Source organism: Euprymna scolopes, chromosome 3, assembly GCF_053919585.1.
Source record: "Euprymna scolopes isolate OS-2025 chromosome 3, ASM5391958v1, whole genome shotgun sequence".
NCBI lineage: Eukaryota > Metazoa > Mollusca > Cephalopoda > Sepiida > Sepiolidae > Euprymna > Euprymna scolopes.
In genome coordinates, this window is record NC_136484.1 from 97,383,400 (window position 1) to 97,401,027 (window position 17,628).

Sequence of the window (17,628 nt, forward strand, 5' to 3'; positions counted from 1 at the left end):
CAACACCTAACATTCCACGATAAAACCTACAGTCGTCCGACATGAGAGATATCTTAACTACAACACTAAAATTCGATACCGTAATAATTGCACACAAAAACTAAAATTACTAGAAGCCATACTAATTAAAAAGACTACAGCCCCTTATAAACCGGATCTCATTTAATACCGAGATTTATATACAAGCTGTATTCAATAACAGGCAAGAAACTAAAGAAATAAAATATAAAATAAGAAAATCGGAATTAAAAATAAAAATAATTCGCCCCTACCCCTCTTGGATCCACCTTTATAACTAATAAAATAAAAAAAATATAAACTAACTATAAATACACGAAGCATAAACGAAAAATAAAACGACAACAACAAAAATCGCTCCTGACGACGATCGGATGTACAAATAGAAAGCGCTTGAGAAGAATATGGCTGAAGAACACTTTTTGGGACCCATAATATACAACATGCCAGCCGAAATAAAAACGACCGCTCGTCGGATTGAAAAGATATTAAAAACAATCGGAAAAAAGAATAACTCTGTCGTGTTCAATCAGTCGTGATTGAATAATTACTTGCTGCCAAAATATACAAATATACATATATATGCATATGCATACATATATATATATACACTATATATATATACATATGTACACACATATATATATATACATACACACATATATATACACATATATATATACATACACACATATATATATATACATATACACATATATATACACATACACACACATATATATATATACATACACACATCTATATACACATACACACATATATATACACATACACACATATATATACACATACACACATATATATACACATACACACATATATATACACATATATATATATATATATATATATATATATACATACACACATATATATACACATATATATACACATATATATACACATATACATATATACACACATATATATATACACATATATATAAATATATATATACACATATATATGCACATATATATATATACACACACATATATATATACACATATATATACACACACATATATATACACATATATATACATATATATATATATATATATATATATATATATAAGAAACTTTACATGAGTGACAAAGAATGAGGGTGTGTGTATGTCTGTGAGATAGAAAGAGAAACAATTATCAAGAGAATTATTTAATTGACTTACGATTCTCAAAATATAAAAATCTTCAGGAGCCAGAGATGGATACCATCTTCAAGAGTGCACCCTTCTAATGCAGTTTCTGTATCTTGTTTCTAGAAACGAAAAGGAAAAAAAAGGTATGAATAAATAATACAAGGAATTAAAGAATAAAAGAGCCATAAAGACAAAGGAAAAAAAAGACCTGAAACGAAAAACGGTCTCACGAATTTCTCAGGAGAATCAAAACTCATTAGAGCCACATTGTGGAGAGGAATAAAAAAGAACAACAGGACTTCGCTATTTCCCGATGAAACCAATCTTCAGGAATTTCTTTCCCGAGGTGGTAAATATCTTTTATTCTGATTTCCTCACTTGGAGACATGTTGAAACCAGCTGCAATCATTGAAGTCTCCGTTTGAAAGGAATCAGATGATGTAATAGTGTTTATTCTGTGGGAGAGTTTTTATTACATTTTTATTTTTACCTTCTTCTTTCGACACAGCGTCTTGTTGAAGGAAAATTACTAATTGTCTTTTGATAGGTTATGGAAACAATGTCTACATGGTAGCTCACAGTACGAGTTAGCCAGAGATTAAACCCAGAAAGAGCCTCTTTCTGTGAAACTTATCATGCATCTGTATCAGATGCGACGAAGTCGGCTTTGGTTAAGAAAGGACAAAAAATGCGTGGAAGGTCTCCAGGCGAGATTTCTTTTCTGTTAACAGTCGACTACAAAGCAAGCAAATAGTTAACAACATTTTAAATATAAACTCTCATACATTGCTTGAACAATGTACAAATATCACTCAAACACTACCGTGTTTCAATATATTGTTAAGTGACAGTTTTAGTCATTTAGAACTGCTTTAAAGCTTCACTACACATTTTTCGACCATATGTAAAAACAATTGTTGCAGTTTATAGAGACACCTTCTCAGCTATATTGTGAATTTTGTTTTCAATTTTTGTTCAGTAAAACAAAAGTTATGATGAATTTACTGGTATTCAAAATCGTAAAAAACGTAAGGAGGTGCGCGATGTTTTTAATGACTGGTTTCCAGAGCAACCAGGTCGCTCTAGCGACTATTTTTGCTACCAATTCACCGCTTTTGCGAAAAGAGTAGTAACAAATTAAACAGAGACAGAAAGAATGAAAGGGAGATAATTGGGGTATTTTATTGAAAGCATACGAGTGCAGAACATTGTTATTACATACGTCTATGTTAAGTTTATTGGTCAAAAAAAAAAGACTGAAATTAACCAAAGAACAAGAGTCTTTACTGGAAGTCTGGAAAAATCATGAATTACAACAGAAAAATACGAGCATGAAAAGCAACATGGTTTACCTATAACATGGAAAAGTAAAGGACAAGTTGTTAAAACTGGAAAAGAAAAAGATAAGATATTCTAGTAAAGATATAATAAATTTATAACTTAAAATATTGCAGCATTAAGAATATTTTTAAAATTCAATTAATAACATATAATCAATTCTTAATGCTGCAATATTTTAAGTTATAAATTTATTATATTTTTTACTAGTATATATTGTCCTTTTCTTTTCCAGTTTTAACAAATAGTCCTTAACTTTTCCATGCTTAAGCTTAACCATATTACTTTTCATGCTCGCATTTTACTATTGTAATACGATATATATAGACACAAAAGAAATAGATATTCTTATAAAATGTTCAAGTTCTTCTTATTACATTAAGAAATTGTATAAAAGAAATATTAGTGCCCCTTCCGATCCTTATAATATATATATATAATATAATATATATAATATAATATATATAATATATATAATACAATATATATATAATATATATAATATATATAATACAATATATATAATATACAGTGATGATCATATTTATTGGCACGGTAAAATAAAAGTTAAATTTTGTCTAATAAATTCTAAAAAAGGAATTAAATTAAAGAAAATAACAAAGTATATTATGTATTTTTAACTGGCCTTTCCGATGCAGCAATCGGATTTTAGAAAAAATAAATAACAAAGGAACAACAAACATAATTGCAAAAAACCCTTGTTCAAAATTATTGGCATGGCTTTGTTTTTCTTTTAGTATCAGTATAATATCAATCAATTTCCGGTTTACGTGCTTTCTGAACTTTTTTATAGCCATATTATGCTTGTTTAACGCTAATTCAGTGAATAATTTTTTTCAGATAATTTTTAGATAGCGATTTATTTAAACTATTATAAGTGACTAAATTATAATTTTCAATCGCCATGGTTAAAACTAAGGAACACAGCGAAGACGTCAGGAAGCTTGTTGTAGCATGCCATACCAATGGGGAGGGCTATGATAAGATTTCAAAGAAGCTAAACCTTCCCAAATCCACTGTTAGAGCCATAATAAACAAGTTCAAATCGCAAGGCCACGTTATGAGTTTAGAGGGTAGAGGGAGAAAAAGGATTCTTTCCCCAAGAGATGAACGGAAATTGTTCGACAAGTAAAACAAAACCCAAGGATCTCTGTTGGGGAGATTGTTGATGAACAGAGCACATCTGGAGTGAATGTATCTCGACATACAGTTGGTAGAGTTTGAAGAGAGCTGGTTTAAAAGCATGTCGTCCGAGAAAGACTCCCTTATTGAAGCCTATGCACCTGAAAGCAAGGCTAGCCTTTGCAAAACGTCATATTGATAAAGATGTTGCATTCTGGAAACGTGTTCTATGGACTGACGAAACGAAAATAGAGTTATTTGGCCATAATAAAGTGTCTTATATTTACAGAAAATCTGGCGAAGCTTTCCTGCCTAAGAACACCATACCCACAGTGAAGCACGGTGGAGGCAGTTTGATGTTTTGGGGATCCTTTGCTGCCTCTGGACCAGGGCGACTTGTTAAGGTCACAGGTAGCATAAAAAAGGAAGATTATGTTAAAATATTGGATGAAAACCTGAAAGACTCTGCTAAAGAGCTCTCACTTGGTCGTCGTTGGTGGTTCATGCAAGATAATGACCCAAAGCATTCGGCTAAACTGACTAAGAAATGGCTTGAGGACAATCATATTAATGTTTTGGAGTGGCCATCACAAAGCCCAGACCTTAATCCAATTGAAAATTTATGGAGAACATTAAAATTGAGGGTAATGCAAAGGAAGCCTAAGAATCTTATTCAATTGGAGGATTATTGTCAGGAAGAGTGGGCTAAAATTACTACTGAAGAGTGCAACAACTTGGTTGTAAACTATGAAAAGCGACTGAGGAAGGTAACCAAGGCCAAAGGCTATACAATTGATTATTAAATAAATCGTGCCAATAATTTTGAACAAGGGTTTTTTGCAATTATGTTTGTTGTTCCTTTGTTATTTATTTTTTCTAAAATCCGATTGCTGCATCGGAAAGGCCAGTTAAAAATACATAATATACTTTGTTATTTTCTTTAATTTAATCCCTTTTTTAGAATTTATTAGACAAAATTTAACTTTTATTTTACCGTGCCAATAAATATGATCATCACTGTATATGATATATGATATAATATATATAATATATATAATATATAATATAATATATAAGATATATTAATAAATACATATGCATATATATGGAACTCGCACCAGCCGACGCATGATGCCATTTAATGTAAAAAGCTAAAGACGCTACTTAAAAAAAAAAAAACCCTTGAAAATGATAAGAAACGTCGCTTTCAAAATGTAAGGTCTAAACGGCGAAATAAGGGAAGCGAAAGATACTCTGGTGTATGTGTGTATGTTCATATACGTACAATAAACATGTTTTAAATATATATAATATATATATATATGCACACACACACACACACACATATATACATACATACATACATACATACATACATACATACATACATACATACATACACGAGAATGTGTACTTTACGTTGCCCGGTAGTAAACGTAAATTTAAATTTCTTTTATAAAAATGAAGTAAAAAATAACGAAAAGAAACTACGACGTTTTGGAATCAATGAGATGAGGATTGTTTATTCGTATTTTTTGGATTTAATACATTTTCTGAAGACAGATATAACATATTCAGGATCCAAGGCCTATTTGAGGTCATGTTGCTTAAGTTCACGGCACATTCCAATCATTTATAATACGTTTTAAAAATTAAAGAGAATTAGTTTAGATGAAAATGTTACCCAAAGTAACGGAAAGGCATGCATTCACACTTGCTTTGAGTTCAAAACATATCTATTTAGAATCAGTAACATTTTTGCATGGTGCCAGATCATTTTTCATACGCTTAAGTGAAATGTGATGGCAACATTCCCCTGACAACTGCCTATGTTTTTCATATTCTGAAATACCCAAGGCGATGCACACCAATAATCATGCTGCTGCGATGCTTTTAGGAATCGTTATTAGTGACGATCAGGTCATACTGTACGCTTACATTTCCCATGGTGCTTTAGCTTTAATGCTTCTGGATAAGTTGCTGTTCTCATCAATGTAGTTACATATAACTGTACCATCAGTCATGTGGTTACATATAACTGTACCACGAGCCATATTGTTACATATAACTGCACCACTAGCCATATTGTTAAATATAACCGTACTACCAGCCGTATGGTTACATATAACTGTACCAGATTCGAATCCCGGGCCGCAATCACCTTTGAATTTTATCCGACCTCAACGGCCACTGAGATAGCTTTACAACAAATGAAACGGGGGGGACATTTATATCCTGTTGCTGAATTTTTGAGATGAGGATTGGTTATTCGTACTATTTGGATTCATCGGATTAATGTTCTCATCTTGAGTGTGGTTTTCACAACGTTTCGGTCGATGCAACCTTCGACCTTCTTCAGGCGTATCCTGTTGAACTCGGGAATGTTTCTGGCGAACTCGGGAATTTGGATAGAATTTCGAGCGGAACCCTTTATTTACTTCATGGGGGTAGCGTGCTCTTGTTTTGTCAGCCATAACTGGATAGAGGTCCTAAGTAGTTCAAGGCTCCTAAAATTCGTACTAGAATTGTCGGCAAGGACCCGTGGCTCAGTGGTTAGAGTACTTGGAAAAATCAATTGTAAAAAGTGATATTCTCCTGAAGGTTGAAAGTTCAATCCTTAGTGTGGGCGACCGAAAAAATACATTTGCGAATTACTTAGGACCTCTATCCAGTCATGGCTGATGGAACAAGAGTACGTTTTCCCCGTAAAGTAAATAAAAGGTTCCGTTCGGAATTCCGTCCAAATTCCGTAGTTCGACAGAAACATTCACGAGTTCGACAAGATACACCAGAAGAAGGTCGGAGGTTACATCGACCGAAACGTTGTAAAAATCACACTCAAAATGAGAACAGTAGTCCAATGAATCCAAATAATACGACATATCTATATCCATTGAAAGAACAAAGTCAGCATATGTAAAGTGATGGGGTAATCTTGTAATACTGTTTTAGTAAGAGGCTTTATATATTAATATGAAATACTTCTTTTCTTTTGAACGGAGCATGAAATAATTAACATAAACATTTAAAATATTCACATACACGTTTAAATTTTAACTAAGAAGCATCACCGTTAAAATCATTGAATTTCACCAGACATCTATGCCTCAACGACCACTTAATCAGCTATTGGACGAATATCCTATAATAATTTATACATAAAACAACTACACAAATTTACAAATGTTTCAAGAAGGATCTGCTCAGTAAAAAAAAAATGGTGTTTCAAGCAGTTTAGCATTAGAGATATCTTTCTTTAAATTCTTTAGATTAACAAGAGTGCTCAATATGTAAGTAGAAGAAAACACTAGATTATAAAAATATATATAGCAATTAAGCTACACAGTTTCCGCGTTTCATTCTCGTGAGAATTCGTCAGGCTGTTTCATGGAATTGATATTGCCGCGCATTTTTATGTATACACGTGATGTGAAAGTTGCCTGTTAGTCCATCAGTTCAAATTGACGTTTGTCTAATAAACGCGCGACCATGAATTGCTGAAAGTGGACGCGGAAACAAAGACTCCAATTGGCTCGCCAGTAAATAGATAATATATACACGATGTGTATATATTAAAACGCGCGATAAAATCAATTTCATGCAAAAGCCTGACGAATCCTCACGCGAACTAAACGCTGAAAACTCTCTCGAAATTAAATCTATAATATAAAGCTGAACGTTTGTGTGTGTGTGTCTGGTAACGAATAGGCTCCTTTATGGTTGACTATTATAGAAAACTGATCACATATAATGATAGAAGATGTATCGAGAAACAGGAATGGGTGTGTTTGATCTGGCAGAATGAGGATTCATTAAAATTGTGGGGGCTGCGTACGCGCCTGGTCCACAAATATGGAAATAAAAAAATTAAAAATTAAAAAACCAAAACGTTTACAAGTGTTTTTGATATAGATGTACATAATAATACTTTGGTAAGTATGTTTAAACTTAAATAGGGATGGTATAATAAAACCGTGGGGTCTGCGTTCACGCCTGGTTTCCATAGAATGGAAATAGGCACAAACTTTAATACAGACTTTTCATATCTATCTGCGTAAGTATACTTTGATAATTATGTTTCAGTTTGAAGAAATATGGTATAATAAAATTATGGGATGTTTGTTCGCACCTGACCTCCATAGAATGGGAATATGTCACAAAGTTTAACAAGTTTTTTTTAAATATAGATCCACAGAATATTGTGATAAGCGTTTCAGTGTGAACAGGTATGGTATAATAAATTATGGCGTTTATCTATTTTATTTTTACTTTCATCATATTTTGCTTTGGTTTTGATACCCGCAAATTCGAAGCTATCTCTTTACAACCCTTCCTTTTCATAACCTATCATACTTTCATAAATCAGAGTCCATATATGCATATATATATATATTATATATATATATATAATATATATATATATATTATATATATATATATAATATATATATATATATAATATATATATATATATAATATATATATATAATATATATATATATTATATATATATATATATAATATATATATATTATATATATATATATTATATATATATATATATTATATATATATTATATATATATTATATATATATGCTTTTTTTTAAATATAATTATACACACACTATATATATATGTAATATATATATATATATATATATATATATATATATATATATATATATATATGTACAGAAAGAGAGAGATAAGATGCTGGCAATACTCATCTGAAAATATATTAATATAATACATACTGTGTGTCCATTTCTAAAGTATTTTTCTGCATCATTAAACACATTCCATTATGAAGCATGAATTAGAGAGAACCGATACCTGTTACATTTTTTCGACGCTGACAGTAAAATGTCATTATGACGCATGTAAGAGAAATGCGGAAAAGAAAGAGAAAGTGTTCATTTCTCTTTCTTTTCATCTCTCGTGAATTCAATTCAATTTTATTGCATTTGGATGACAACGTGCTTTAAAAATATAAGTTTTGTGATTCGTGATATGTTTTCACTTCTTCATTGACTAATAACATTTTTTGTATATTGTGTTTTCTTTTGAGATTTGAAAAAAAAATGTACATAAAACAGAAAGGATAATCACATATACGAAATAACCAATAATGCAGGTTTTAGCAACGCATACAGCACCATTGTTTTTTAGTTGTAAACATATGCATGAAAACTGAATCGATTAGTCAAATTTTACATTCTTAAAATATGTACTAGTTTATACCTGCCCCTTGACGGTGTTGGTATAATATCTGGGGACCTCAGTTTTAATATTTTCCAAGCAGTTACTGCTTTACAGCTAATATGAAGAAAATGCTTGTAAAATTTCTTAGAAAAAATACGCCTTTGCACAAAAGCTTATATCATTATGATGAATGTATATATTTACGCATTGTTTTTATGGGCCGAAATGATTAAAAATCACAATTATAAGCAAAAATAGTTCTCGTTGAACTAGTGCTAAATACCTTTATTTCCATTACATTTGATTCTTTTTTTTTTTAGATGAGGACTGGTTATTTACATTATTTTGATTATTTGAACTACTGTTCTCATCTTGAGTGCCATTTTCACAATATTTCAGTGGATGTAACCTCCGACCTTCTTTAGGTCGAACGCGAGAATGTTTCTTTCGAACACAAGAATCTGAACGGTATATCGAACGGAACCCGTTATTTACTTTACGGGCTAGCATGTGCTCGTTCCGTCAGTATAGCGGTCCTAAGTAATTCGCAATTGTATTTTCCGGTTGCCCACAATGCGAATTGCAAGAACCACTGGCGCAATGGTTAGAGTATTGGGACCTATCAATTGTAAAAGTGATATTCTCCTGAGGGTTGAAGGTTCCATTCTCATTATTTTTACTTTTTTTTTTACACAAGAATCACCACTTATCAAGGCCTGAGGACACTCAAGCATAAGGGTTAATGGGTATACATTAGTCAATGTTATTATCGCTTAGAAGACATAAGTAGTGGGAGTTTTGTCAATTGGATTACTTAGGGGCGGGTGCGGTTCATTAAGAACTTGTTTACGTTGGACTTGAAGACAATCAGATCGTAGTCAGCTGGAAAACATACAATCGGAAGACAGTTCCACAGGCATGCAGTTCTAAGAAATAAACTTTGTTCATGGAATCTACATTTAGGTTTATGCACAAATAAAGAGTGTGGGAAACTATTGATAGTGGTTTTGGCTAAACTAGAATTTTTCGTGAAAGTTTGGTTAGGAGGGACCATAGATTGAAGCTCAAATGAGCACGTGCCATGAAAATAATGATAAGGCAGAGAGATATTCGCAACATCTCTTTAGTGGGAAAGAGGTTGCTGGGAAGTGAAAAGGGTTTAATCAAGAACAGATCATTTAGTTAAAAAATATTTATGCGATGCTTTATATAATGTTACGTTAACCTCATAAAATGTATAAAACAGGTGTCCCGTTAAAAATCCTTTACATTTATTTGGGATTTGAACTCGCATATTAACATAGTAAAAATCCTGCCTTAGTAATCAATACTTAACCTATTCTTTTTTGTTGGCAACCAATCTCGTTTTTTTTTGTTTTTTTTTTTGCATACGAACAGAAAACTTCGCGACATGATAACAATTTAAATATTAATTAGATAAATAGCTGTGTATGCATTGCTTTTAGTATAATGAAAAAATAAAAATTAATAAATAATAAAAATAAAAAAGAAGCACAATTCAATAGACATAGAAGCGCTAAAACTGAACAATACTCAAACGTGTTTGGGTAGTCAACGTTTAAATCATTTCCCAATGACGTCCAGATGGCATTGCCATTTTTTTTTTCGAAAGATATCTGGAATGCTACTTGCTGTGGTCCATTTTCATTTACAAGTGTTCTGTCTACATTGGTTGACATAGAAACTGATTCTCCGGATGGGGATGAATGGCATACACTTTCAAAGTACTCATCCAGGGAAAGCATGTTTTCCAACCAGTATTTGAATTTCCCCGTGACCATAATCCGGGAGGAGGCCCCGTTTTGAAGAAGGGAGATAGATAGTTCGGATGGTTGTTCCGGATAATTTCCATCGCTATTTTCTGGGGATGGGGGTGAACAAGCAATTTCTATTTTTTCAGTAAAACTAAAAAAACAACAACAGTAGCAATTATCTAGACATCTATAAAAGTAAGAATGTGTGTGTATATGTGAGGACACTTATCAACCTTTATACTCAACGAATTCATTTATCTACAGACACAAATTTTGACATATAGTATATTCAGACATATGGAAAACTTTGTAATCAGTTTTCACCCAGACAAAAGGGCTGCTAAGGGATCAAACTGTAAAAATTGGTACGTGAGGGTCATCGGATTTTTATTCGTTTGCTTACTCTTCCACGATTGAGGATACGTAAACAGTTTACATTATAGATTAGTCATGTTAAGAATAAGTATGGCTGAAAACACTTTTTAAAGATCATGCAACGCTGGTCTAATGGTTATCGTACTTGGTTCACGATGTTTCCGTTCTTGCAGCTCCAACTCGATTATTTTTCTTTTTACTTACAAGATGTGAACGGTTTAGAAAAAAGACAATACCCACATGCATATGGCTCAGTTTAGACTTCGTTGCTTAGTAGGGGAATGCACTTTTCTCTCCCTTGCAATCCCTTTCCCACTAAAGAGACGTTGCGAGCCTATCTCTGCTTTATGGTTATTTTCATGGCAAGTGCTCGTCTGAGCTTCAATCTATGGTCCTCCCAAGTCAAACTTTCACGAAAAACATTCATCTAGCCAAAACCACTATCAATAATTTTCCACGTTCTTTACCTGTGCCTAAACCGGAACGTAGATTCCATGAACAAAGTTTCTTTCTTAGAACTGCACGCCTGTGGAACTCTCTTCCGATTGCCTGCTTTACAGCTGACTACACTCTGATTGTCTTCAAGTCCAACGTAAACAAGTTCTTGAGGAACCGTCCCCCTAAGTAATTCAATTTACAAAATTCGCACTACTTATGTTTACTACGCTATAATCACATTGACTAATGTATACCCATTAACCCTTATGCTCGAGTGGCCTCAGGCCTTGATAAGTGGTGATTCTTGTGTAAAAAAAAATAAAAAAAATAAAAATATAATATGTATCTGTATTTTACGACCGGCCAACGCCGGGTGACCTGCTAGTAATAATAATAAAAGCCTTTCTTTCTTGAAGTTTTTGATGAAGTCATGATACTTAGAAGGATAAATTGGCAGAGTGGATCTTTTATTCCTTAATTACAAAACGTTTCACCTGACTCGTATCAAGACAAACTCCAAGAAAGGACGGCCCTTTTTTTTTTTTAAAAAAAAAGAAGAAAATTGCGCACATCTCGTCTGTCAACAAGCAAGAGATACAAAGATAAAGAAGAAAATAAGGATTGTCTCAACGTTGACACTTTACAAACCACTTAACGGCAATGTTGTTATTGTCATACGTTTTTTTTTTGTTGTTTATTTCAATGAATTTATCATTTTGTTCTAGCTTGGGATTTTCACACACATTCCAACCAAGAGATCCTTTTTAAGATTCAACCCTTCCCTTTTTTCAGTTCAATTGTTTGTATCTATTGCACTTGGTTCACCGGATATTTTTGCCAAGTAGTTTTTGAAAATCTCTTTTATGATTTCGATTGCTTACGTAGTTACTTGAATAGCGGAGATCTTCTTACGATTCCAGTTCCTTTACATATAGTACATAAGACCTTTGTAGTTAATTATTCTTTCCCATTCAGCTTTGTTTAACGCAGCGTCATTGGGTACATTAAATTCTACTAAGATTACTTTTCAATCCTACTTTTTCCATACGGAAATTCTAAATAATGTGCGTAAATAAAAAGTACTCGACAGGACTCATGGACATAGGATAGATTTATATTTTTGGGAACAAGCCTCTATGAATTGCTCTCCACTGAGCAACACGTCCCTTTTACGTTTTGGTCCCCGGACAAAAGATGAGTGGACCTATAAATTCACCCGTGTCCGTTCTTCTGTTTGTCCGTTCTTTCGTTCGTCTGTCCGCACCTTTCTCAATAACTACGCCTTGAAATTTTTTGAAATTTTGCACAAACATTAAACATGATACGAGTAAAAAAAAAAGTAACATAACGGATTTTCCAGGAAAATCTGGTTGCCCCCCCCCTAGGAGTGGCTTTCGGGTTAAAATGGCTAAAATTTCCACTTTTGTGCTTATTAATAAAATTGATACCTCGTAACTAACTGATTTCTATATAATTTTGACTGCCTTCGCAGTAACTCTTGGGTGTGTCCCAGGGGCTCTTTTAGGGCTAATAAAAATACTCCATTTTGGGGACTATTTTACCATATTTGTAAAAAATTTTCTGTACATGTCTATTTAGAAGTTTTGTATGGTGATAAATTCAAATTTTAATATGTTAAAGCCTTGAGGACTTTTGGGGCTGAATGGGGGGGGGGCAAATGATTAACTTAGTCATTTCTATTTTGCATGGTGCAAAACTCAAATTGACATATGTTAAGGCCTAAAACTAAACCTTTTGTTTATTTTCACCAGGATTTGACGTCCCCATGGGGATTTTTAGGGCTAAATAGGGGGAACAAATGCTGAACTTAGTCATTTTTGAATGTCTCGTTCACTGTGCACTCACTGGGGACCGTGTATGCTTCACTTGTTAATATATGTTTTACTTCCGATTTAAAACCTACTTTCATTCTCTTTTACATGTCACTTTAATGTACTTCTCGTTCTAATCTCACTAAATATTTATTTTTTGTTTGAAATAGATTAAAATCTTTACGTATGTTACGTTCTGTTCAAATCATACTGAAATAGTTTCCGTTTGTTACTTTTAGTTTAAATCTCGATTAAATATTGTTCGCCCGTTATTCCACAATCCCATTTCACTAAAATATTTTCTATATGTTACTTGCGGTTTGAATTTAAGTAAAATATTCTATCTAGGTTAATTCTCGTTTAAATCTCACTAAAATATTTTTTATACGTTACTTCTGTCCAAATCTCAATAACGTCTTTTTTTGACTGATACTTCCGGTTTAAAACGCACTAACACCTTTTTCTGTGTATTGCAGGTAGCTTGGGCCTAGAATAGTAGGCTCAAGCTACCAAATAATTTCTCTAAACGGGCGAAGAGGCCAACTCCAATATACACAGCGGGGGATATTGTCTGATATATATTTGCTTTCTCTTTTCCCCTAGAAACTTTAAATATTTTTTTCTAATATCTTTTACTCGATTACTTTTATTGTTACGAGACGTTTATTCATTTACTAGCTGGCAGACAGGCGTTGCCCGGACATACAATACGCTTAAACATGATATTTTAATTTATGCAGATCGCGTACGTATTATTATAAAATCAATCTTCTGTTTATTATTACATATATTACGAGGAATAAATTACTCAGTAAACTAATTCAAAAAATAAAAATAAATAAAAGTAATAATAATGATGATGTCGTTCATTAAATTCCGTCTGTATTTATTTACAATATCACGTCAGCTGATATTTGGGCTTGACGATGCGCGGTCTAAAAAAGTCACTTCTGATTAATGTTTAATTTTAAAATATGCAAAGGAAGAAAGGATTTGCGGCGAGTTTAAATAGTACCTCTTTTTTTTCTCGTAAATTGAACTCGTTAATTAGAGAAAAAAAATATAATATATGTAATACACCCGAGCTTGAACAGGGGATGATTCGATCTGTAGTCAAATGATCTATCACTAAGCTATATCTTCAGATGTTAATAAATCTTTTTTTTTTTTTTTTTAAGTAGAAATATTCTTATCTCCTCTTGACCGATATAACGTAAAATATTCCCCAGTACAAAATTATTATTTTTTCTTTTTATAAGAAAGAAAAGCTATTTTTAAAATAGGATTTTTTCGATTTTTAATACTTATTGGATTTATTTCTGTACAAAACATATCTAAGAACACTGCCAGACATATAAATTAGCTTTGTGTGCAATTTGCAAACGTTTCAAAACCTATAAGGAAGGCACTCACACATACACAAAGTGATTTATATGATAGGAGAGCTTTATATACAAATAAATATATACGGATCTTTATGATAGAGAAGACGACAATATTTTTATTGGCTACATCCGTGACAGACCACGTGATTCTCCCCTTTACAATATCGCCGACCTAAACGATGTTTCCATGGGTTTATTCCTATTCGTCTTCTCTACCATGTCGTTGTCTTTTACATTTGGCGGCTGCCGAAGGGACGTGCACGGGTTTACAAGTATATAACAAAACTATCCTGGGTGCCCGGCGTTGGCCGGGAGTCTGGAGATGTGTGTGGAGCAAAAAAAAAAAAAAAAAGTCGTAGTAGACAGGCAGGCTCAAACCCGTACCACGAAGGAGGAAAAGAACGTGTAAAAAGAACGTGACTTCTTTGCAGTTGCGTCTATCGCCAAACTGGAAGTAGCTATGGTTTAAATTGAGGCTAGTCAATCGAAAAAAGGGATATGACTTTCTAAAACATCGGCGGAAAAAGCAATCCCCGTTGTAGAAAAGTGCCCAGTTGAGGGTGAAAGGAATTAATGTTTTTGGCTAATTTTTCGATGTTTGTCGCCGGAAGGTCGAGCTTCAAGACGATACCGACTTCGAGAAAATCCGTCGCCTCTGTCGTAAGTTTTAGGCAGACATACATACACACGTACATAATACATACATACATTTTAACAGACAAGTGAGATTTATATTATAGATCAGAAAAAAATATATAACGACACGTGTTGTCAATATTAGTTGTACTCTGGGTGTGTATGTAACACCTCGGCTTTATACACGCTAAGGTTCATATCTACGTTGGGTCAAGATCATGTTCCTCGGTGGATTTCAGCACACCTCTATCTCCCAAGGCTCTACCGATTTGATCCATATCACGATCTGCCTTTGACTGCGAAAAACTCACAACTGTCATCAACTGGACATATTCGTCAACCGTCGCAAACGTTCTCAATCGTAGTAAAACCCAGACACTCATACGACTCTAAAATATATCCGGTCTTTTGTTCCCCAGACCCTTACTAACACTCCCATTCAAGTCTAATCCTGGTGAACAACTTCCTCTCCGTCGTCATGCCGATACACCTATTTCTTATCCCTTTGTTGGTCGATAAACTTATTTTCCCTTGTCTTTTGTCTTACTATTTTCCTGATTTTTTTAACCTTCAACACTTGGGGGCGAGGGCAACGTCGATAATATCACATATTGTCAAAACGGCATTTTAAGCGAAGAAGCTTGCATTTTTGAAGTTCGTTTATTCACATTTATCATTTCTTGTTCGAAATTATGTATACGGATAGAACTTAGAATAAAAGCAATTTATTTTTGGCCCTAAAAGGAACATACACACAATACGTTAATAGAGTTTAATGATATTGTCAGTCGGTCATGTGATTGTCACATTTTTATGACATGTTCGTACCTGGATTGGTTGGGTAAGGACAATAGGGATAATTGCCTCTTTTTTGTGACTTTGGATCGTTGACACTTTAACAAAAAAAAAAAAAAAAAAAAGAAAAGAAAATTGCATTTGCAATCTGAAGAGTTTTTTTACAGTTTAGAAATTATGATTTGTTCCTTTGTTTGACAAGTTGTTCAAAGATTTAGCCGATTTCAATTATATTGAAGACCTTGCGGCTATCATAAAGGCGTAGGTAAACATTGCGTGTTTTTCTGTGTCAGTGTGATTTACGCCTTATCTATATAACTAAAAAAAAGTAAAAATGTGAGTGTGTGTGTGTGTGAGGACACTTCTCAACCTATTTGTTCAACGAACTTTTGATCTACAAGCTTGAAATTTGGTATGTAGGGTATTCAGAAATGTGGATTTTTTTTTTAAATTGGTTTTCATCGTGAATAAAAGGATGTTAAGGGATCTAAATTGAAAAAAAAAATTGTACATAGAGGGGGGCGTCATCGGATTTCCGTGTGTCAACTGTTTCAGGAATGCGCATGCGCGAATCGTTCACGTGACAGATTGCTTATGTAAAGCATAAGTAGGTTTGAAAAGACTTGTTAAAGAACGTGTCCAACTGGCCTAATAGTTATCATACTTGCTTCACTGTCTTTAGTTTTTGGTTTTGATTTAATTTACAAGAGGTGAACTGTTAAGAAACCATAATAGTTGCATGCACATGTCTCAGTTTCTGTATGAATTAAAATATAATATTATGCATATTTTACCACCAGAAAACGCCGGGCAGCCTGCTAGTTTACACTACTTTTAAATTACTCTATACTGATTTGGTAATGGCCCCCCTCTCCAACAATAATAAAAAAACAATCTAATAACGTAAAATGAAAACAAAAATGAATTATGTCGATTACAGAATTAAAACCAGCCGAATACATTTAATTTAATTTGTAAAGCAATTATTTATGTTTATTGCTGTTATTCGAAGTACTTTTCTAGTTTCGAATGTTTTTAATTTTAACAACATTTTGGCCGAGTTGAACTCTTAAACTTCATATTAACTAGCTTTCATCATATTTTGCTTTGGTTTTGATACCCCAAAATTCGGAGCTATCTCTTTACAACCCTTCCTTTTCATAACCTATCATACTTTCATAAATCAGAGTCCATTTTCTGTAAGCTGTTTTGAACCCAGTCAACGAGTGGTTCTTTTGCTAGTATATATATATATATATATATATATACATATGTATATATATATGTATATATATATATGTATATATATATATGTATATATATATATATATGTATATATATATATGTATATATATATGTATATATATATATATACATATATATATATATATATATGTATATATATATAAGTATATATATATATGTATATATATATATATATATGTATATATATATAAGTATATATATATATGTATATATATATATGTATATATATATATGTATATATATATATATGTATGTATATA

At 32.6% G+C, this 17,628-nt stretch overlaps 1 protein-coding gene across 13 annotated transcripts in view; it reads right to left on the reverse strand.

The window, feature by feature from the left end:
- LOC145257798 (protocadherin Fat 1-like) overlaps positions 1-17,628 on the reverse strand; it is a 954,816-nt gene that overhangs the window by 763,873 nt on the left and 173,315 nt on the right. For all 13 annotated transcript variants that reach the window (XR_013864025.1, XR_013864024.1, XR_013864023.1 and 10 more), the window contains exon 2: positions 1,212-1,300. The gene's annotated coding sequence lies outside the window, so the exon portion shown is untranslated. The remainder of the gene's footprint in view (positions 1-1,211; positions 1,301-17,628) is intronic.